The sequence below is a fragment of the Acanthisitta chloris genome, unplaced genomic scaffold (genome assembly GCF_000695815.1).
Source record: "Acanthisitta chloris isolate BGI_N310 unplaced genomic scaffold, ASM69581v1 scaffold13888, whole genome shotgun sequence".
In the NCBI taxonomy this organism is placed as follows: Eukaryota; Metazoa; Chordata; class Aves; order Passeriformes; family Acanthisittidae; genus Acanthisitta; species Acanthisitta chloris.
Genome location: NW_008687673.1, coordinates 97,684 through 122,185, shown reverse-complemented (window position 1 = coordinate 122,185; position 24,502 = coordinate 97,684). Strand labels below are relative to the sequence as shown.

The 24,502-nt window shown below is 40.6% G+C and overlaps 1 long non-coding RNA gene across 1 annotated transcript in view; it reads left to right on the top strand.

Moving 5' to 3' along the window:
* The window catches only part of LOC103807957, a 77,749-nt gene that overhangs the window by 8,292 nt on the left and 44,955 nt on the right, over positions 1-24,502 (top strand). The window lies entirely within an intron of this gene.

Here is a 24,502-nt window from a genome sequence, read left to right as displayed (position 1 = left end):
ACATTTTTCATGAGACCTGCAAATTGCTTTTTTAAAGTAAATTTAATCCCTTTGAGCATATTGTGCACTTTATAGTTCTTAAATGATGCTTAGGCTTCCAGTTCTGTCACTGTTTATGAAAAATATGTGGTCTTAATTTGTAATATCGTGAGAATCTTTTAAGTCCACTGGCTTGTGTTGCAGTCAATGAGATATTTTTGCTTTGTATTTCAGCTGGAAGAGAATCAGCTCTCTTGCCACTGGGAAATGTACCTTTAAATTGTCCTGCATCCTACTTTATTAATTTTGATGCATTCTGCACTAAGCTGTGACATTTTCATTTTCTAAGCTGTTTATTAATTCCAACACTGAATAATTAAAAAGGAAAAAGAAGCACAAGGAAAACATATCATTGGAGACTATCACAGAAGCTGTATATACAAGAAAGGTTGCAGACTGTAGGGTGGATTGCAAACATAAACGAAGAGCTACATACCTACATAAAAGCCAAGATAATCCAGAAGCCTAATTATGCACATGTAGTGTTTTTAAGTGAGTGCTGCAATACTCTCATCAAGTGCTTGTTTGATACTTTCAACTACAGAACTTTGAGTTACAGGCTGACTTGGCAAAGCAGCATCATTAACCTGCTTTCCACTGTAAGTTGGATGTAATATGACACAGTGTGTTCTCTTAAAACAATTTTTTAAAATGTCATCTGCACAGATAAAGTATGCAGTGGTGTCTTACTGTATCTCCATAGGGAAATTAAAGAATAACAAAGAAAAAAAAAAGGAGGAACGCATTTCAAGGGGCTGTGAGGAAGTAAACTGAAATTTGAGGATTAGTTGCCAAGAGCCATCATTTGGTGTCTTTGGGAGATCAGCAAGCATTTTGCACTATTTTCTCCTCTGGTGCTTCACTTTTTGTACCAATACAAAACCACAGCAATGTGTTTTTAATCTTTAGCTTTTCTGTATTGCACCTTATCTTCTCCTTCTAGGTTTTTAGAGGAAACAGGATTCAAAAACTTTGATAGAGGAACAGATCAGATAAATCTGTGCAGATTTTCATCTGATTTGTACTGAAATGACACTATGTGCAGTGCTGTAGCAAAAACACAAGATGAAATTAAGACTACACAGCCCTCAGGAAGTATTAAGATTTAATAGCAAGACTGAAACCTTCCCAGCCCTGTTGAGCTTTACAGCTTGGCATTTGGATGCTGTTGTAAGTGTGCTTCAAAATGAGTCTCTGCTTGGTTATGCAAATTGTTCTTGTATCAAGGAACCACTATGTGCTGCAAAATTAAAACTGGGAGGAAAAATAACTGCTGTGGGATAACATGCAATAAATCCACTGAAGCTGCTGGCTCTGGTGAGGTAGCGTCTTGTCCCTCCACAGGTGGAACATTTCTCTATCGAATCATTACAGTTTTGCTCAGAAACATCCTCCTGCTCAAAGTACCGTGGGAAGAACAGTAATGTCAAGCAGATATCAGGTTTTCCCAATAGGAGCATCCTGCTGGGAAATGGGCTTGCACTGGTGTGATGGTCTAAAAAGCTCAGCTGTGGCAGCTCTCTGTAATTGCTATTCCCTTCTGATTCCTTTGCTGAATGCACAAAACTGCTTCTAGCAAACAGATCTGAGAACAAAATCCTTGACTTGTCACCGGTGTAATACTCTGCATGCTAAGCTGAGGTTTCTGACTAGTTTGCCTTCATCGTCTCTTGCGATCACTATTTGATATTGAGTCTCTCATCTCCTGTTATGGTGCCAAAGCCTGACACTGAGAACAAATGCTTCTGTTCCAATCGTTGGTGTTTAATTTTTCATGATGAGTGCAGTTTAGTACCTCCCCAGGTAGGAGGCTCTGGTGCTAATTACCAAGGAAATGTTTGCTGCCTGCACAGGACACATGTGCACTCTGCGTTTTGGTTCTGTTTAACAGCTGAGCTGAGTGGATTCAGTGCTGGTTACTGCTGGCTGCACTGACAGCCTCTTACTACTATTGCTGCTTGAAGAAAGCCCTGCTCAGTTTTCGCTCCTGGTCCACACATCTGCAAAAGAAAGTCTATTTTATACCATTGTTGAAGGAGGTGTGTAATCCTGCTTGGAAACTGGTAAGCATCATATCCCAGAGAGGAGTGCTGTGTTTATGTGGTGTGGACAAAGGGCGGGCAGGGTATGGTTGCTTTGTGTATTCTTTAGTGATGGGGAGTTTGATCCTAAGACTTTGTGGCAATTGGCTCTAGACCTAGAGCAGAAAACATTTTTTTTTAGTGTTGTGTTTGGTTTTGTTTGTTTGCTTGGTTTTTTTGTTTGGTTTTTTTTCTTTTTTTTTTTTGTTTGTTAGCTTTTTTGGTTGTTGTTTTGGGTTTTTTTGTTTGGTGGTTTTTTGGTCTATAATTTAAAATGATTGCCACTTAAGATTTATTTTCTATGTCCGAGTTGGGTTGAAAAGAATAGTAAGGTTTATCTTACTTTTTTGGTGACCTGATATCAAGAAAATGGAATATCACAGCAGTTACATCCCTCTCAAAGGCTGTTATGTGGAGTGTTTTGAGGGCTGCTTATAGGGATTGTTTTAAATGTATACTTTTCTTTGCATAATTTCATGAGCTGTTGTTTAACCTCACCATTCATTTTTTAGCAGTAAGTCACACAGAATTCTGCTCTTGTCTTTGATCCTGTATTGTTTGCCAGGAGGATTTTCAGCAGCAGTCTACTGTACACAGAGTTGAGCATTAATAAAGAAATGTAAGTGGAGGAATTAGAAATATCCAGTCATGGATGTCTGTCTGTGCTGGAGAGAGTTGGCTGAAATATATTAACACCACAAAACCTCTCTTGTGATAAAGCTGAAGGAAAGTTGCATGTTAGGTGGACTGTGCCCTTTACCACCCCAGAAAGAAGAGGCTGCCTCAGTGCTTGGACCTGCTCAGGCTGTTCCTGTGCTTTCCTCTATAGGGAAATCCTGTTTCAGAGTAGCAGGTCAGCAGATGGAAACAGCCCTGGCAAAAACAGGCTGGGATGGATGAACCCCACAATGATGCTTTGAGGAGGAGCTGTGTGCAGGGCTCGTTTCTTCCATGTGCTTTATAGCACACTGACTGCAGAGCAGATCCCATGAAAAGATTGAGTTCCACATGCCTTTCCATTGAGGGTCTAAGGTTTTCAGAGCTGCTATAATTAAGGTTAAGAGATTCTTAGTTTGGAAAACAAGTTTAACCTCAGGGCTTGAATCGAGGACTGAGATTGCTCACACCAGAGATCCCTAAAACCATAGCAAATCCTAAAGCTGTGCCCTAAGCATGGTTAGGATGTTAGGATCTGAACGAACATAGCAAATCAAGCCCTTAGGACTTAAATGAGGCCCTAAATGACTTACAAAGCTGCCAGGTTTATGTGTCCCCAGTGTAGGAGGCAGGTATGTACATGAACAGCTCAGTTTCTCGATGCTGAAGAGGACAAGATTATGAGCACTCAGGAAAGGTTTAGCAGGAACTTGAGTGTTGCATTTGTTGCTCTTGCCCACACCTGGGTTGGCCAGGACTTCTCAGACCGCTGTCCTTTGAACATTGGTGCTAATTTCATTTAGACAACACTAAGGTGCCTATATATACTGCTCCAGGGCTTACCATAAGTTTTTAAAACAAGTGAACTGCTCTAAAAATGTCTCTTCTTTCCCCACAAAATTGCAGAGAGCTTGTTAATGTCTTGGAATATTTCAGATTCTTTTATCAGAGTGGAAATCTTGAATTTTTTTTTCCAAAATAAACCACAAGAATTTTATTACAAATAATTGGAGTGGCTCAATATATTTGCATTTCTGAAGCATTATTGATGAGCCACTTTAGTGTGAAGTTGGGGATCATGACTGAGTAGTGTCAAGTCAAGGTGCTGTGTGTGTGTATTTGAGCAGGGTGATACAAATTCCAACTAAAGGGAAAGCTGCCTCTAGGTGTGGTGAGATTTTAGCATTTGCTTTCAGATTTTGAACAGGTGTGCACATTAAATGAGCTAAAGAAACAGTCCACAATTTCTTGACCTTCACAAATTTTGACCTAATCCTCTTTCTTAAAATAAATAAATGAGAAAAGCCAGCTGAGAGTTCACTCATGTCAGTGAATGGCTACAAACCTTCACCTTCTTCCACCTGGGCAGTGATAACTCAAGCAAGAACTTGTGATTTTCTGCAAGTCCTGCAGAGTTTGGAGTGGTCCTTCCTGCAGCCAGGCATAGGTACCAAGGTCAGAACTTTCATTGATGACAGAAACCAAAACTCTAGTCCTCATGGTGAAGAAATCAAAAATATGATTCACAGACATCTAAAAAGAGAGCAGTTAAAAAAACCAACCCTAACCCAAAGAGTGGTATTAAAAATTAGTAAAAGCTAATTTTTAAGGTTGGTAATTTTTATTAGGACGGTGACAAGCTCTGGGGAGCTTTTCTCTACAGACGTGGAGGATAGAAACTTATTTCTTTTAAGTGAAAGCTTTCATTCTTACTTAATCTCATGCCTCTTGAAGCAAAGCGCTTGAAGAAAAACACTAACGTAACATTTAAATAAGCAGGATATGCTGAGTCCTCACCTCTTACTTCGGGTTAGCAGAATGATGAGTCCTTATTTTGGGCTATACTTTCCTTTACCCCAGGATAGGGGCAGAAAAAGTAGTTTGCTGTCTGTTAGACCTCTTCTTAATAGTTCAATATGTTTTATCCTCAAGCTGCATTGCGGAGAGGTTGTTTTCAAATGAGCACATCTTGAGGTTTTTGCTCCAGTCAGCTGCAAACATTTCATGCAGAAAGTGGCCAGTCTCACTGAGCTGTCTGAGGAGTATAGCTCCAGCTAGAGTCAAGAACTGAAACTCTTTGGTTTGTAGGAATACATTTTATTGTTGAGACTTACTGTGCACACCACATACTTCAGCAGAGCTAAGCAGCCTGTATGCTAGGGAAACACTTCCAGCAATAAACCTGAGCTGAATAAATTCCTTTTTCCTGTAGCTGGGGAATATCCATATGTCACTGTTGAATTGTACCAGCTCACATGTTGAAGTTCTGCATTTAATATGGAGATTTAATTTTCGGAGGGATTTACTAAATCAGTACTGTTATAGATGGGAAAACATGTAAGTAAACAGAGATTAATTGATTCAGGAGAATTGAGCTCCTTGCTTGGAAGAAGAGTGTCTGGATGGGATCTTGTAATGGATGTCTGGGTGTCAGGGTAAGATACTGATGATTGTTTCTGTGGTTCAGGTTACTGGAGTGAATGAAATTATATCTTACAGAAGAAAATTGATTTGCATTAATTCCTGTTTGGGATGCACAATTAATAAGAGCACTGTTTATCAGAAGACATAACACTGTGTCTCTTTGTTTTCTGTAATATTTTGTGTGTTCATTTTTTATACTGTTTTACCTAGTACCTTTTAGAGAACTAGAAAATTGCTTTCAGAAGTGCACAAAAATGAGCAAACAATGAAAAAAGCCACCCTTCATCTAATCTGATCATATACCTAATGTAAAGTGGCAAACCACCAGGAATTCAGAATTAGTAACACTTCACAGCTAATACTGACTTTTTAAAAATTTGTGATGTTAGAGAATCCTACTGTATTACATAGTGACGAACTGGAATTTCAGTGTCAACCTGTAAGTAATTCTAGTTTGTCTATCAATCTATCTCTGGTTTTGAGGTAAGAAAGGCAAAAAATTGAAGATCTTTTGATACGAATGCATAGAAAAGTATTTAGGTTTTTTCCTTTTGAAAGCATTCAATGTTATATGCCTCCTGCCAGCCCAGCTGGGATTCTTTAAAAGCACATCTTTTCAAGATGTGACCAAAGTTTTTTTCATGTAGGTCTGTGGGTTTTGGTGGGGTTTTGTTTATATATAAGGTAACTATTATAGCAAAAATACAAATAAAAGGCAAAAATCAAGCAACATTTTGGTGCTGTTACAAACATTTTATTAATTCAAACACTACAGGTAAAATCCTCTTTTCTGAACATTTTAGTATCAAAGTCATTTGCTGTTTAACCTGTGGGGGAAAAGAGGGTTCTGTCCCCAGAATTAGAAATAACAAAGACAGTCCATTGGGACTCCAGTTTTGCCCTTGATTTTTATGTGGAAGACAGGCTGGGACCACAGTGAGGGGTGGCCTCATAAAGCTTGTGACAATTATAATACCTATGAGATAATGATAGATGAATATGGAAACATAGAGATAGCAGATGGTGGTCCATGAAAGATTCAAGGAGCCACATCCAATTTGTCATATTGCTTAAGACAGGTTTGTTGCCCATCAACGTACTGTGTAGAGTGTATTGAGAGGGTCTGGTTGCTGTGTGTTCCTTCACTGAATAATTCTTGGACTTGCTCTGCTAGCAATAGCTTATTTTTTAAATATTTATCTTACTGTCTATGCATTTCTGTCATTCAGTTTTAGGCCATGTTGCACTTCCTCCACTGAATAATGAACCTTTCTTCCCGGCCTTTTTTCTTCCCTTGTTGACATGAAGGAGCCATTATTGTTTTTCACGGGTTCAAACCCATCTAGGTACCACATGTTTTGGTTTTTCCCTGGGTTTGAAATGGGTTTCTGTGGGTTTCCATGGGTTTGGTCATCAGTATGATGAGCATGAGGAGATGCTGCCCTGGAGCACATGGTGTGAGTCCCAGCAGCGCAGGGAAAGCACATGTACACCTGCCCTCGCATGGTGGTTGTGAGCAGTTTTGTGAGCACAGGTTGGAAAACCTGACGTGGGATCCAGTTTAATGACAATGATTGTATCGGTAGTACTGGAAACCAAAATACATTCTGTTCACCAGCTGGTTCAGTTTGGTACCCCCTGATGCCAGAGCTCTTCAGCATCTCTCCTGCCAGACTGCATTTAAATATGAGGGATATTTTGGGGCCAGTGGTTTTCCCATTGTACTCTCAGTATTTGCTAGAGAACCTCAGCTCTGCTGCTGCTATTTTGCTGCCAGCAGCTCATTTCAGACACAGGACCTGTATTGATTAGAATTGATTAACAATTCTATAGTGCTTCTTCTTAATGTAGAGCTGGGTGCCATTGCACCCACTTGACAGCTGGTAATTTACATCCTGGAAGGGTAAAAGGTCTTGTCCTGAGTAATTGCAGAGGTCACAGCAGCTGTTCTGCTAATGTGCTATGGTGGTACCCAAAGAGTCCTGAAGGAGGGAGTCTGTGCAAAGCACAAAGTCCAATGCCCCTGTCCTGAGGGTCTCAGGAGACATGAAAGGAGAGAGGGGAAATAGGAGCACATCTCTGCCCTTGCACCTCTGGGCTCTATGTCTGCTGTATCAGAGCAGCTTCTTGAAAAAGATTGTTTGAAGGAACTAAAATGTGCTTTGGACATCAGACCTCTTCGAGCAACTTAGCTCTCATTTGAATAATTGAAGTTTGTGAGCTCCTGGCATGAAGTATTTGTAATGAATGCAGTAATCCAGTGATGCAGTTTGAGATCTGTTTTTGAGAAGACGTGCTACAACATTTGCAATATTTGTTCTTAATTTCTTCTTTTATTTGTATTTCTGACCTCTACGTAGAGGTAGAAAATACACTCTTTGAGGCAACTCTAGAAGCAAAATAGAAAATGTAAGGTGCGTACATAGAAATCCTTCAAGCTTTACTTGGGTCAAGCAGATGGCTTTGCCTTGACTTACAGATGAGTGGAAAAGAAAATGCTTTTGCTTTCCAGAAGTGTGCTGGCTGCTGTTGCATGGAGAACAGCAGCAAGTGTCAGGCTGGATGTGCTGCTTGGCTGAGGTGTTGTGGTGGCATTGGCCTTCTGCAGGAGGGGCTACCTCAGGCATCAGTAAAAGTCAGACCTCTTGGTCAAGTGTTTGCTCTCCTGCTGCGTGAAAGAAGGGGCAGAGGAGAGAACAAGGAGGCACCTGAGGACATGTGTGAGGAGGAGTCATGTTGCTTACCCTGTGTGGAACAACCCTGGGAAAAGCTGGAGGCTCTTGTGCCTTCATCATGTTCCTGTAAAAGCTGGCATGTACTACAAGGTAATCACCAAGGAGAACTGAAAGATGGCAATTGTACTTGCTTTTGCTTCATTCAAGATCACTTGAAAGACTTGTAGTTTTCTTGTGCTCAATTTTATTTGTCCAAAAATATAGGCAATGTCCTGTCTTTTCTCCCCTCCTTGGAATCTTTCAGAGGACTTAGATGTGACTGGCTAGGAGTTTTTTCCTTACTTAATTGCGAGCCTGGAAAATCTTGATTCTTAATAAGCGTATCTTTTCTTTCAGCTATTTATATGGTATCCGTACAAAATAGATGTTAACATTGCTGAAAAACAGTTTTGACCCATTTGATCAAAAATGATTTCTTTCCCTCGAACAGAGGTCACTGTTATGGTTGCCATAATTCTCCTTTATCGCCACTCATCAAGAGGGTCTTTCAAATAAATATGACAGACAAGGACTGAATTTAAAGAAAATGTGGCAGTCTGTTCTTTGAGGCTCTCTCTGTACATAACAAAGAAGCACAGATCTAAGGACTAGATTTCATCAAGTACTCCATGTGCCTTGGTTTGCCTAGGCTTGTCCTCTACTACTTTGTTATTCAGGGCACCTCGAATGCTCACAGCTGGTCTTACATGGCCTCAGTTTCAAAAAGGCTATTGCCACCCCTGCTTTCAGGGTGGCATCCTGGAATTTTGAGTGGCTGTGGGGACACCTTACTTTAATCCCATACAGTTTCAGATTCTGTATCATCGTTAGTCAAAACTGATCAAACACGCATTCTCCCTGCTCCGAATCTGCTGCCTTCAGATGCTGAGAACCCAGTCCGGGAAAGACATCCACCTCAGCTCTGTCTCTTCACTTTCCAGGGCAGCTGCTCCATCTCAGAGCAGCAGTACTCTGTGCTGCTATTGCAGGCTCCTCAGCCAAGTCCTTAGCTGCCCAGATCTGCTACCTACTTGAGCTGGTAAGTATCCTACCTCTGATTGTTACTTTTGAACCACTGTGCTGTGTCTTAAGATTTTTTTAAAAGTACTTTGCACTTAGATGACTTATAAGTTTTGCTGTAGTAGCTAGCATTATTTGTCAGGCTTGGCTGAATTATGACATACTGTATTTGACTCTTCTTCGTCTAGGTTGGTGGAGTACGATTAACATTTGCAAACATTATCTGCTGTTTGACTGGGCAGTAATGGAAGTGCTGTAGTGAGTCTGAACTGGGTGGCAAAGAGGGAATCATCAAAGTATGCTGCAAATTCATCTGGGAAGCATCTTTGCAGGGGAATGGACTAGCTGCACATTCAGTGAAATTAACCTTGGGTTTGGGGATTTGTAGAAGTTGTGGCAAGATTTAAATGCATTTACATCAGTCATTCAGAATGCAATAGTTTCTAATAGCACATATTCTGCTTAGTACTGACTGAGCCAAGTAGATAGAAGGAAAAATTAGTCTGAGGGGATGCTCACATTTTCTTAGAGAATCAGACCACTCATTTTGCAAAAGTGTCTATTTTGTGTGCATGAGTGTGTAACCTATCACTTGCAGAGCCAGTGAGCCAGCTGTTATTCTCTGGAAAAGGCAGAAGCTAAAATCAGCTGTGGATTTATGCCATGCTGATTCTTTTTTGACTGGCTGACTACTATCTAGGTTAATAAATTTTACATTCCCTTGTATTATAAGTATGCCTATTATAAAGGACATAGGAGGCAACAGCTATGGATAAGATTGCAAAATAGTTTTCATTATACAGTTTCCTGGATTTAGATGACCAGAACATAGTGAAACATCTGCCTTCCTGGATGAGAAATCCCAAACATGGCCTATGTCCAAAGATGACAACATGATTTTAGAAGTTTTACAGATCGACTTAATATTTTTGAGAGAGAGGAAAGTAGAAAAGGAAATGCTGGTATTTAAAGTAATTTTTGAACTGCTTCCCTGGGAAGGCAGGAGTCATATGAAACTTTAAACGTGATGGCCTGTTTGTCTTCACGCAGCAGGGGGTTCAGAGGGCTGCAGATTTTGGGGGAGTTACAGTAATTATCATTTGAAAACCAGCAGATGTTTGTACACAGCACAAATCCCATGAGCCCTGCTGTCAGTCTCCATGGGAATCAGGTATGCGTGCAAAGTCAGTCAAGTTTTATAATCAGGCACCTGATCCAGTGCAGTGCTCCACTGCAGGGAAAATACCAAAGTTGCATACTAGAGCACTCAAAGCATGTCAAGAATATCGTTAAAGACACAGTTTTACTTCCCCCTTTGCCTTCCCACCCTGTATTCATTTTGTAACTTTGCAGTTGCCTCACTGTAGCACTTTTTTTTTTTCCCTGGGAAAGCACAATTAGGTTGGAAGAGAGTGCCCAGGGAAAACAGAGATGCCACTCTTGCGTGTAAGCTCCGTGCTGTGAAGCTGTGTTGTCCCCAGGGACTTTCCTCAGAATGCACGTGGAGTGGAGCCAGCACTTATCAAGCATTGTGGTGGGGAGCTGAGTGCTACAGGTCGGTTTTAAGAAGGCGAAAGCAGGTGGAGCTGCTGTACCTCCCAGAGAGGGCAAGGACTGCCAGCCCTAATGCACCTGTGGATCGCTGCTGCTCTTGTGCAAACAGGGGCTGGGAGGAGGTCTGCGTGGACTCAGAGGAGATCTATGCAGGCAGTTGAGGGCTGGCACTGTTATCAGAAACAAATCTGAAAGACATGCAGTGGCAGGCCCAAACTAGCCTGATTTCTTGCTGGGAAGGCACAGCACATGCTGCTTGTTGGAGGAGGTTACTCAAAATTAATTGGTGTGTGGGTTCGGGATGCCCTTACCTGTGCCGACAGTTTATTCTGCAAGGGTCTGAGGACTAAAGGCTGTGGTGTGGGGCAGGATGGCTGCTGGTGGGGATGGAGCATGGCCAGCATGTCTCTTCCTGACCAGCTGCAGCCTTGTCACATTTGCCCTGTCCCCAGAGTTGGTGTTCATAGCATGTGTCTGAGCCAGGACACTCACCTGTGCGGCTGCAGACTATAGAGATTACTTTACATATGTCTCAGAAGCTGGCACAGAGGACTCATTGTTTGGCTCAGTGTATCAGTGACTGCTGTGGAAAGTGGCTGGCTCCTGTTTTTCTTACAGCCACATGAGTGGAAACATTAGGAGAGATCAGTACAGACTTTCCTCCACCTGACCCGGGGGTCAGGTGGTGTATGCTTCCTTCAGGAGTGGTTTTTCCTGCCCCCTCTTTACTGGGGTGCATGTCTCCTGTGAGACTTATGAGAGGACTGGGCCTTCCCTTAGCTGCTGCCACAGATGTGCTGGCATGTCCCCACCATAACAAGTCCTGCACGCAGTAGAGGTGCATTCGCGGGGCACCACACTAATAAGGAATAAGCTAATAAGTAATAAGCTAGTAAGTGTCTCAGGAGAGTCCATAAGTAGCTTATGAACAGTTTACCTGAAGATTTCTGCATCACACTTGGTGTGGTTTAAACCTGCCTTCTGTCTGTTCTGTCACTTGGTGTGCTGGTGCCCCATCCAGCTTTGTCCTGACTCTTTATCGTTAGGCAGCAACCTGCAAGGAGCCATATGTGACCTGAACACTTGTTCCAAGAGCAGCAGCTAAAGCAATGAAGATCACATCAACTTTGTTTCTTCCTTTCACATGGTGTGCATGCTGCCTTTCTGAGCCAAATGAGGAGATTTACTACAGAGAAGGACCCCAGTGCAGGTGACTTCTAACACTGGTGGACTCTAAGCAGTGCCTGCTTTTTGCACTGGTGCCAACAATTGTACTGCTAAAACCAATAGGAAGTTAAACTCTGCAGACATCTTTTCAGGGTCTGTTTCATATCATACAGATCCTGTGTCTGTATGGGATACTCAATACTGGCTCCAGCGGAACTTATCCTCTGCATTAGATAGACACCTAGTTTCCTTTAGGAAGCCCTAGCTAGAGGAAGAGGCATTGCTTACTTTTAATGAGGGCTGTTAGCCTGAAGCAATCCACCTGGCTGCAGAAATGAGTTGTGCATAATGCTAGTTTTGCTTTCCAAATATTTGGTGTAAAGCTAAAGCATCTAGTGAGGCTATAGCCAAATGCTGATTGCAGTCTCTGGGTGTATAAACCCCAGAGGAGAAAAAATATGACGTTTTTTTGCTTTTCTTTGAAGAATTTATATCCTTGTTTTAAAAATAACATTAAAAACTGATGAAGTTGTAGAAAGGAACCATGGAAATAAGAGAAGAAAACACAGTGACAGGCACTGACCACCTTGAAGAAAGCCTGAGAGGTGACTTGATGTCATATATAAACTTGGCTATAAAGGGATAGTGACAGTAAAGGACTAGCAGAGAAAGGATTGTCAAAGACTAATAGTTGAAAGCTGCTACCTTTGCAGTAACAGCTGGAAGTAAGTTACCACTTCTGTGGCTCAATAAAGAGGTTAATGAATAAAATTTAATAACTCATCATATACAGAGGTTGGACCAGATAATTGGTTCATTCCCATGGGCTTAATTTCTGTGAATCCAAGAACTGATATACCTTCTGCAAGGTAAAAATATGTAGTAACTAGCAGACGCGATTCCTCAAATCTGAACCAATTTGAAAATCTTTTCTGCATCTAAAATGCAGTTTCAGAGTGTGAGAAGTTCAGGGGCATTTTTGCTTCACTTTTTGGTAAACTTATTCTGAGGTAATTATCTCTGTATTATTACTGTGTACAATTTGGCAAGTATGCATGATTTTAAATAGATGTAAGAAAATTTTTGGAAAATAATGTCGATGAAGAATCCATTAAAAAACTAATGTTTCTGAACTGAATATTATTTTTATCCTTTGGGAAATTAAACAAATTATTTTGCTTTCAGACTGGTATAAACTAGGAGTAATTAAATTAAAGTCAACAGAGTGACATTTGTCAGATTGGATGTAAGCAAGTTTATATTGCAGCCCACCAACAAGGAACATTGTAAAATGTGTTTCTTGTGGGTTTTCTGGTTTCGGCTCTTTATTAAGATTGGTTAAATTATTCATAGTGCATAAATTATCTGATAAATCTGAATCCTTTGCCTGTTGATGAAAAAATTGCAGACTGCCTACAAATGCTGCAAAGTAAGTGTATTAGCCACTGGGTGTTTATGGAACTCACTTCGACTATCTGCATTTTTCTACCTGTGGGCTGGTAGCCAGTGGATCATGTTCATCACATGTTACTGTCCCAGCTTGGCTGAGGCACTGCCACCTTTCAAGCAGGATGAATATACATATGTAGTGAATGTAAGTTCCTTCAGGAAGGGGTGAGGAGTAGAGTCTTCCACGTTGGTGCATGCAAGACCCGTAGGGCCAGCTCTGTCTCAGTGTCTGTAGTCAGAGAGTTCATGGACTGCACCAGGGTCTCCTGCCTCTCTTCTGTCCCCTCCATCCCCAGCAAAACCAGCTTATATGCTATGGAGCCCTTAGCTCACAATATCCAGCATGTGAATTTGTGGTCACACTTGAGCATGAGCCCTGCTGCCCCTCCTCTGCTCTGTGAGCTGCCTGTTCCACAGCACCTGAGCTGCTGCATGGGGCTTCCCACTGTGGGAAATCAGAATGTGAGAGTCTCCTCATGTATGGTCTGTTTCTTGTGTGCATGTATTCACGTGCATATTCATATGCACTTGTGTATCCATATACACAGTTATGTATTCATAAGGTGTGATTGGTAACCAAAGTCTGGTGAGTGGAGAAAAAGCCTCTGCTGCATGTCTCTCCTCATAAATTTTGCTTCTGGGTGAGGGGAAGAAAAAGTATAGGAAGGGCATGAATTCATTAGTATGTACACAGGGAATTCACATTGCCTAGTGTATTTCAATTAGTATATTGACAAAAATTTGGTTTGAATTTTTTGGAATGGTTATGCTGAAGCACCACTCTTCATGTTTCCCTTGCATTAGCCTCTGTCAAGCAGTTCTTAGAATAGTCTCAGACTTGGAATGTCTGAATTTAATTACTGTTAAGTAGAGATATTTAGTCCAATTTGAGGGAGAAAAAACCAGATACTTTCAGGAGCAGAGGTAGCTTGTAAAGATAGCAGCATTGAGAAGTTTGTTAGCTGGTCTGTAGTAATTAAGCTTATTTCCATAGCAACATTATCTATTCAGCACCAGAATTTTGAGATTTTTATGTTCCTGGTAATTAGAACTAATTTTTTTCAGAAATATTACATTTGTATTTGGCAATAGTCTTGTAACTAAGTGAACTGATTGAAGAGTGAAATAATGTTCCATTTTCCTTGATTTTTCTTTCTTGGATCACTTCAAACTGCTTAACTAGCTAAAAGCAAATGACTGCAGTCTGTTTTCTCAGTATGTAAGACTGAATTTATGATTCTGGAGAATGAATATATATAAAAGTATTTATTTATAATTATAAAAGCTGCCTATCTGTGCAGTCATTGACAAAACCCAAAGGCAGAGCCAAAGTACAGCAATTCAGAATACCCATACAGTTCTCATCTAAATTGCTCCAATATAACACAGTGGTGGCCTCTCTTTGTGATAAGGGATTTGCATGAGTTGCTGCTGAGCCTAGGAAGGGAGAGTGTCCTGCTTGCTCACAAACAAGCTGTGGGATTGTGCAGTTGGGATCTGCAGGGATGAGAATCCCCCATCCCATATTGGTCTCACTTCTCACCTGTGTTTCTTGGCTTCCCCAGGACTTCCTGTTAATCTCCCCAGAGGCCAACATGCCTTTTGTAGGAGCCATTTTTCTAAGCTTTCCCATGAATAAACACCTGATGAGATGCAATGCAAATAGGGAGACTCTTGGCAGTGCATGGGGGAATGTTTGTGTGCCCCACAGAGGTATGTAGCACCCAGGGGTTGGGGAGGGAGTGTGGCTGCCCCTCATCTCCCCACTGCCATTTCTGTAGGGCTGCAGACTGTGATCTGTTCCAGGGCAGACCAACAGTCACTCATTTAATAACAAAACAGAAGGTGGGAGAGCTGTGGCACCAGACTGAATTCAGTGGAATGAGTCCAGTTTATACCATTTAGCCTCATATGACCAGACTCTGTCTTTTCTTATAACCAGGCTGACAGTGGATACTTTGTCATCATTATATACATGTTGGCATTACAAATTAAAACATGTTTTCTACTCACTAATGTTGTCTGTGAAAAGAGTTACAAAAAACCAAGCAGCCTCCATGCTTGGGTTTATGTGGGTTTGTGTCGTCAATACCCTAATCCCTCTCAGCTCCTGCAGAATGCCATGTTTGATCTATGTTCCCAGCTTGGTGAGCAAACATCAGCCCAGCTTGTGGCTGATGCAAGTTAGGTGTGCAGGGACAGCCAGCAGGCTGTTGCCTCCCACTCGTGGGCAAAATACTCCTCTCTATGTTCTGTACCCAACCTCTAATTTTCACAAAACCTGTCAGTACTTCTGCCTCAGACCTCTTTCTTCCCTGTCCCCTGCTGTCAAATTCACTTGAAACTGGCCAACAGGTTCAAAGGTGGCCAAGGAAGGACTGACAAATATATATACAATGTGATCATGTAATCATACATTCCATTACAAGCAAGGCTAAAAAGTCTTCAGCTCTTTGACAATAAATCCCTGTGTCTAGGCAGAGTTCATAAAGACCCATTAGATCATCTATCTGCTTGGTCGGCATGAGGTTCTGTTGGGTTTTCTTAAAGAAATTTTTTCCCTATATTCAATTTGTTTTTTCAATTCACTCTTTAAAAGAAGTCTAATGTTGGAAATATACCACTTTTGAATGGCACAGCAGGCTCAGCATATGCAGGGGATATACAGTGGAAAATAGAATCAGAAGAGTTCTTCCTGTTGCTAATGAGTTCTGAAGGTAAGAGAACAGTTAATGTATTCATAACAGACTTATACTCAAAGATTTGTAAATAATTTATGACTTTCTGTGAGTGGAAAGCCAACTGCTATAAAGCTTGGACCCAAGTAGAAAATAATTCTGTAGCAGCAAAGGACTTTGGATTTTGCAGATGCAGCAATTCAACTATAATCCCTCTGGCAGGGAAAAAAAATTATTTAGTCGACTTACCATAGAATATCTGTGGACTTATAATTTAGTCTTTGTGGCCTCCTGGGGTTCTATCACAATTTGGCATCTACTTCCCCCTATGGAAAATGAAACTCCTTGCTGTATGACCAGTATTTTGCCAACTTGTATTTATCTGCAAAAAATTCTATTATAAATCTAAATTAAAGACAGCAGAGAAATGCACTGTTGGCATATGACCCCCCCATTGGTGATGGATTTGTGTGTAAATTGGCAGATAGTAACTATTCTAAGGAAATACTAGTGAAATAGACATACTTTGCATGTGAATCATGGTGGCTTTTGGGAGTCTGGAACACTCATTTCTTTTAATATGGATTTAAATGACTGAACTACTGTTAAAGTATGAAAATTTCTGTGCAAATGCTTTGGAGTTTTTTTGTTAAACTGCAAGTAAAAATCACAGTTGCTGCTCAACAAAAAGCAATGGCAAAGAGGACAGCTTATAGGCTGGATGCAAAGGAGTTGCCTTTGTTTCCCATTGAGCTGTTTTAGTAAAGGTGAAATAAATGTGTGAACAACAGGCTGCTGTAACCAAGACCTATTCCAAAGTCTGGGTAGTTAGGACCACCTTTCTAGTTACAGTGAAGCAGTGTTGCTTATGCTCCACAAGAATAAAATTACTGGTGTCCAAAGAAGTGCAATGAAGCTGGTGAAGGCTCTGGAGCACAAGTCTTATGAGGAGTAGTTGAGGGAACTGGGGTTGTTCAGCCTGGAGAAAAGAAGGCTCAGGGGGGACCTTACTGTTCTCTACAACTACCTGAAAGAGGATTGTAGTGAGGTGGGGGTTGGTCTCTTCTCCCAAGTACAAATGGCAAGACAAGAGCAAATGGCCTCAAGTTGTACTAGGAGAGGTTGAGATTGAAGATTAGGAGTTCTTTCCGGAAGGGTTTGTTAAACATTGGAACAGGCTGCCCAGGGAAGTGGTTGAGTCACATCCCTGGAGGTATTTAAAAGATGTGTAATGTGGGACTTGAGGACATGGTCTAGTGGGCGACTTGGAGTGCTGGGTGAACAGTTGGACTCAGTGGTCTAAAAGGTCCTTTCCAACCCAAACAATTCTATGATCCCTTTGACTGGCTCAAACAAGACAATTTTGGCACTTAAGAAGGGAAGTGGGCAAAGGAAGGTCACAGTGATAAAAGACAATAAGTGCTGTTTGCCTTTTCCATTGTTAGTAAACTTGTGTGAGGATACCGCGGTTCTCTGGTCAATTCAACCAAACTTTCTTCACTTAGGAAAGTTTTTGTACTTGCTGGGAGCTATTTTTCTGAAAGAGATGGAGGGTTTGGAGGCCCTTGCTAACAGCCAAAGTATGATCTTTCTTTAAAACTCATTTTGGACAATGTACTGCTGAGTTCTGCATTGATCTACAGCTCCTATGAGACTGGAGAATGTTATTCAAAGTTTTTAGCCACAGGAGAACTTAAGGGGTTTTTTTACTTACTTTCCCTCATTATTGTTCTTAATTTTAATAGTTGATAGAGAGGGCTTTTAATTATTTATTTTTTTATTCCTTTGGAGTTTTGTTTATTTTTTTCAAGCCTTTGGGTTTTGAAGACATTGGTTATGTTAATAGTTGGAGATAAATTTTCGCAAGGTGTGATTTGCTGTCCCTTGGCTTCAGGAAGGGGTTCAGTACATAAACCAATGAGATTTCTTCCCACTGACCTCACATTTTGGTAACAGCATTATTTATGGGGATGTGGCAAAATAAAATTAATTTTAAGGATTTGTTTGGACCTCTCTTCAGTGAAAACTTGAGATCTAGAAGTGTTGATCACTGCCCATAAGCATAATTTGCAACCCACAATTTCAAAAAGATTTTATGAACCATTTATGGGCATTTCCTGATTCACAGCAAACAAGTAATTGCTGTTTTAAAAATTCTGCTTTCCTAGGAGACTGTATCCGAAGAAATTTTTCAAGTTCTGGTGCCCTTAGCAGCAATACATAACTTCTGGAAATGAAAGAACAGCTGAAAATATATATATATTTATAGTTTCAGCTATTACAAAAGAAGTGGGTCAAAATGTGCCTTTTTGCCCATGAAACATAGTAATTTTTTTGCCTTCATGATTAAGATAAATCATCTTGGCTATCTTACTGTGATAACTCTGTATTAGGACTGACATTTAGGTACAAACTGCTGGGAGTCTGGTCTGCTGCATACAAATGAGGAGGCCCTTACACAGAGTCATGTCTTTGGCCTCTCTTCGTGCAATTCTTACACCTCATGCATGAAGAATAGAATTGTGAAAGGGTTTTTAAAGGCTGCAATATGTTGTGGGATTTATTGCAAGGAGTAGTGAGAACTGGAAGGCCAAAGTGCCCTATCATATTTAGTCTGATAAAGGGATTTGTATGGCCTTCTGCTGCAAAAGATAAGTGGAGTAGTGTTCCTGACTTAATGGATAGGGTGTAGTACTAAATGTGAAAAAGAGTTAGCAGTTTATAATGTCTTTAATTTAGCCCCCCCTTTAAACTTCTTTCCTTTAAACTTTATATGTAGGACAAAATAATCTGTAATGCAAAATCAAATATGATCTTCCCCCAAGAAAATTTCCTATTAACTGGTGCAGGATGTGTGGATTACCTTTGCTAAAGATGTTTGGGAGACAGTTTTTCTATTCTTTCTGCACTGTGATGCAGTGGACTGAGGAGTTAAGTTCTCCTGTTAGATGGGAAAGGTGAAAGATTAGGGACAGTAAGCATATCTGGCCTGAAAAGAATTTATTGGCCGATTTAATGGAAGACTAATGACTGGCATTACCTTCTGGTCCCAGGAACAGGGTATTGAATCCCTGAATCAGAGTTAAAAGGGAAGAGGAGGCTGTCATTTAGAAAGAGAAGCTGCCCAGGAGGTCCCAAACCTGGGAGCACTTACACTGGTAGCCACAGATGCACGACAGCTTTACTTTAGTTTTGTCCCCAAAAATTCTTGGGTAAATCCTTTCATTTTGCTAGGCTGCCCTGCACTGCTGCAAAGGAACATGCCACTAGACAGCCAAGTCTGCTCACATGTAACCACACAGCAGGCAGAATAGCTTGCCAGATGTCTGTTGCTGTCTTAGAAGAGGCTGGAGGCATCAACAGTATGCATTGATTGCATGACTGGAACAAAGAGAGACTCTTTGGAATATCTAGATGAGTGATAGCAGGAAACCTGGATGCCTGCTGAAGATAGGGATGTGGTCTCATGAAGAACATTAGAACTTCAGACACCACTGAAATATGGACACTGAGCAAATGTGCAATCATGTGCAGGTGCACTTGGCTGGGTTGAGACTCCAAGTGAAAAACACCTCATGTTTTTTCAGTTCCAGGAAGCCTTTAGCTAAGCAGTACACTGGTAATTCTGTTAGTGTTTGTTTATGGAAGGAGAGATTCTCACGTTTCTGAAAAGCTAAGGAAAGCATTTTTAGACCAAAATAATACTCACTTATGGTCATTTAAATGACCACAAAAGATGGCTGTTGAGATAACAGCTTGGTGTTAAAAGTATTATGCAAGAAAGTAGTTGGACTAACCTGGAAAAGACAGACTAGAGGGCAAGGTGGTTTGTCTTCAGCTTACTAGAAAATTGTGTGTTCAATATGGGAAGCAAATGTAACACACAACTCTAGTCATTGCTATGGTTATTCCTTCAGAGCAATTACACTGATATTAATAAAATCAGTAACAGATATGGAAATTAACATCTACTGCCCAGGTATACTTAAGAAAGATCTATATTGTTCTGAAACAGCTTTGTTACTTTCTTAGAGTTATTTTCTTTAATAAAAAGCTGCAGTGCTTAGTAAAATAGGTTAAATCATTTAGAGGAATTAAAATGGTGACAAGCTAATCCTGACCCTTCTAATTATTTAATAAAATAGCATAAAGGAAATAAATTATGCATTCCTGTATTTATAACTGAAGGTATTTTTATTAGAATGATAATTTCTTGAATTGCTTTTTTCTGAATATTCGGGTGTGTGGTTTTGCAGCTGACAGATACATAGAAATTAAACCATTTATGTAAGAAAGTATATCATATAGAAGCAATTTTTTGCTCTTTGATTCAATAGGTGTATTTGCTTTAAAAAAATTTATGAAGATAAGTGCATTTATAGAAATTTTAAAAAGTTTGCCTTTACAGACTCACATCACGATAGTGTTTAGATTAGTAGTGCACCCACATTCCAGAATTCACATCCAATAAAAATACATGAAGTCATGTTGACAATGCAGCATGCAAGAATATTCTGTGAAAGTATTTAACTGAAAAAATTAGAGAGGTGATAGTTGTTTTCCAGTTTGTTATTTTGTCTACTGCCTTTTTGTCAGTTTTGCTGGACAGGTGGGTTTTGTAGTGGCTGACCCCAGTATTAGAAGGGAAGCGTGCAGGGAGCCAGAGCAACAAGTTGGCTTTGGCAGTCCAGCCATGAAAGTCTCATATATTTCAGGTGTTTTCAAACTTCAACCAGGTGCTGAAAGGAGGAGGGGAAATAAAAATAGGTGAATGCTATCAGACTAGCTATTAGGTTCAGAGAACTCTAATTCTTTTGAAGTCTGTGCATTGATCAGTCCTTGGTTTGGATGACTGGCACTGTGTTGGAAATAGCAGTAAAAACTGCTGAGCATATTGTCTAACCTTTCCTTGTAATGGCAGCATCAATCACACCATGATTATAATGCTCACAGGCACTTTTTTCATCTTCTGCTGTAATATCTCATCCAGTAAAAGAATGGATTACCAGCTGAGCACTGGAGGAAAAGAGTCTTCTCTGAAAGAGACTCTATGGAAGTCCATAGAAAAACATAATTTGTCAGGTGTCACTCAGAATAATGAAGCATAGAAAGATGTCCTCCTCATCCTGCAGAATCAATAGTTTTTTAAAGATAAATGGAAATATATAACTGAGAATGAGAATCGTTTTTCCACTGAATACCTTTAACCAAATTATATAGTAACTCTGATTTATAGATGCTTTTTTTTTTTTCTGGATGAGGAGAGATCAGTCTAATCACATTACACATTTCTCAATTTCACTGCCAAAATCTCATTCTTCTGGGATATCAAATGTGTGCCTCCTTTCACCCATGTCTTGAGCATGAATAGTTGTCCAGGAAGATTCAGAAACCCTATGTTGCTAAGAAATCCAACTGCAAATAATAAGATAAAGCAAAGGGAGGAATAAAATTTGCCTGTGTGCTAAAATATAACTTTCTATTTGATAGAGTTTGAAGAATACCTGGTTGAAGAAGTAGCCAATTTACATCACTGTTTTTACTCTGAACAAATGTGTACACAAGAGTGTACACAATACATAGCAGTGGAAGGAGTCAGTTTATTTACTGTACTCTCAGAATATTTTATGACTATTTAATCTAATATTGATTTTTCTCTGTACTATCCTGGGAGGGGTTTTCAATAATTTTCCTGGCCACTAGAATTTCCACAGTATGTGTACTCCTCTTATCAAAACAATTCTGAGAAAATTTAAAGTGTTACTTAGCTACCCTCTCCCCAGCATACAGTCCCTAAGTTGGCAGCAGGTCGCTGTCCCAAAGATTGCATCCTTTAGTGTTTTGGAGTCACTAACCTTGTGTGCTGAAAATTTCATTTTCTTTGACTTCTAATACCCAGCACTTCATCCTGCCATGGAAAGCTCTGCATCCACATTTGAAAACTGCTCACAGTGTGTTCAGTTCTCACAGCACTGCACAGGCCCAAAGCTTGTGCTGAGTTGTAAGCTGCAACTCAGGCAATATAATTAATAGAAAATCATTGGTAACGTACTTCAAATGTAATCTAAACTGGTGCTTGTGTGAACAAACTAAGCTGACATTTTAATAGATATTCTGTAATTCAAAGAACTCCCCATTTACCTAGAGTGAATTGTTATTTTTTTCCCATTTTGATGTCTTTTCAAGGAGTCTGATGAACAGAGAGCAAGAGCCTTCCCCAAGGAGCATCTTCAGCAGAAACCAAATAGTAAGTAATACAGTAGGCATGCAAGGTACATCTTGCAGGCAGCAACTCAATACCACGTAATCTAACAGATGTCTCCAGAAATTACACTCACTTATAACTAGAAAGTAGCTTATGATACCAAATTTATGTACAGCCCCATGCTTTGTTTTTGGACATGCACTGATGGGACAGTAATCCATATTTTCCAGCAAGCTTTCTGTTTACTGGGCTGGGTCTTATTTGCTCGCTTTTCATGTTTGGCTGCTGGTTTCCAACCATGATCAGACATGGAGACTGGTAAAGAGTTGCCTAGCACACCAGCAACTGCACTGCAGAAGTAACATAGAGAAGTTCAGTTTGAGGGTGGGTATAATACATCAGAGTGGTTTAATATAGCAAGCTTTCTGTGTCCTCCACTCTTTGTCAAACGTACAAACTAAACAAGAGATTGGGAAATCAAAATACTTTCTAAGTATCTGATCTAAGTGTTCTTATCCCACTTCAACCAACCTGATTTTAGATGCTTCATATGTGAGTCATTTTATAAGAAACAAGCAACTGTATTGAAACTGAAACTAGGTGTCTGTTATAAATCGACCCCGTACCTAAATTCCCACCAAGGAAGGCTCATCTTTCTGGAAGTTCATCTGCTGCATCTCAGCAGTGAATAAGGGATTTCTGGGAATGTTATCCAAGAGACTGTTTTATCCAAAGGACTTTTTTGTTTTATCCAAGAGACTTGGATAAAATTGTGAAAGTTCACCTATTTCAATCAGAAAGTCTCAGTTTGGGGTGTTTGTTCTACTTCTGAAAGAGCTGGGCTAGACGTCCCATGTGTGCTTTGTCTTTGGGGACTTCCTTTGGGCTGTGAATGTTTTGTGGGAAATAATAGGTCACTTGCAGACATGTACAGTAGACTTGTCGCCTAAAATGCAGAGGGGAATTAGATTATTTTGAAACTCAGCTGTAAAGGTTTGTCCTACTTTGTGACTGGCATTTTATGCAAATTACTTAGAACATCTGTGTATTAATTAGAAGCTGTATATATTATCATATTTATCATCTTTTTGACAATGTGCATTCTGAGCAATGCAAAAAGGGTGATAACTTAGCAAATTGGCTGTGTACTAAAAGTTGACAAGGTCCCTGGGGAAATTCAGAATTGTTGGTAGGTGTCAGAAGTGTTCAGAGTCTTAGAGGAAAGGGGTGTCCTTATTTATAAAATACGCCAAAACTCCTGGCATGCATGAGAAGGAAAGAGTAGGCATGAAGCCTGTTCTCTGTTGGAAGTAAGGGTTGTAGTTTACTGGGGAGGATCTTAGTTTCTCACTTTTCATGTTTGGCTGCTGGTTTCCAACCATGATCAGACATGGAGACTGGTAAAGAGTTGCCTAGCACACCAGCAACTGCACTGCAGAAGTAACATAGAGAAGTTCAGTTTGAGGGTGGGTGTAATACATCAGAGTGGTTTAATATAGCTTGATGCAGCATAACCATTGTGGTCTGCTTGGCACATGCTCTAGATGGATGAACAACTACGAGGGTGAAAAACTGGCTGGTTTCTTGGGCCCACAGACTGGTAGTTAATGGTTTGCACTCTACCTGTGGGCCAGATATGAGCTGGGTTCCCCAGGACTTTATGTGGGGAAAATATCCTGTTTAACACTTCTGTCAGTGACCTGGAGAAGGAGATGTGATTTCCCCCTGTTAACTCAGTGGATTGCACAAAACTGTGAGCAGCCAGAGGCTGTCCTTCAGAGTGACCTGGACAAGCTGTAGAAATGGGTCAATAGGAACCTCACGAAATTAAATGAGGACAAATGCAAACTCCAGTGCTGGTGAAGGTCTAATCAGGTCTAGTGGATGGGCCAGCAGTGTGCCCTGACAGCAAAGATGGACAACAGCATCCTGGGCACTATTAGGAGGAGCAAAGCCAGTAGATAAGGAGAAGGGATTATCCCTTCTACTCAGCACTTGTCAGACTGCTTCTAGTTGTACTGCATCCGGTTTTGGGCCTTCCAATAGAACAAAAACATCCACAGATTTTTGATACTTGAGGGAGTTAATCAGATGCCACTGAGATGATGAGGGCTAGATCGTTTCCCATGTGGCAGGGGGCTGACGGAACTGAGTGTACTCAGCTTGGAGCGCAGATGGCTTTATGGGGGGCTTGATAGCAGCCCACATTGCCTAGGTCATTGAGGGGTCAGAGGTGGTCTTTTCATGGTGGTTCATGGTAGGTGGACAAGAGACAGTTGGGCACCAAATGAAGCAAAAGAGTTTCAGGCTGGGTATAAGGAGAACAGGAGACTATCCCGTGAGGACAGTGAAACTGGTGCAGTCTACCTGTCCTTGGAGGTTTTCAGGACAAAACTCTGAGGAGACTGGTCCTGAATTCAGTGTTGACTCTGGGCTAGAGATTTTGAGACCCTCTCCGGCCTGAAAAGGTCAATAATTCTATGACAATGGGCCTTTAAATGAGCCAAAAAGATG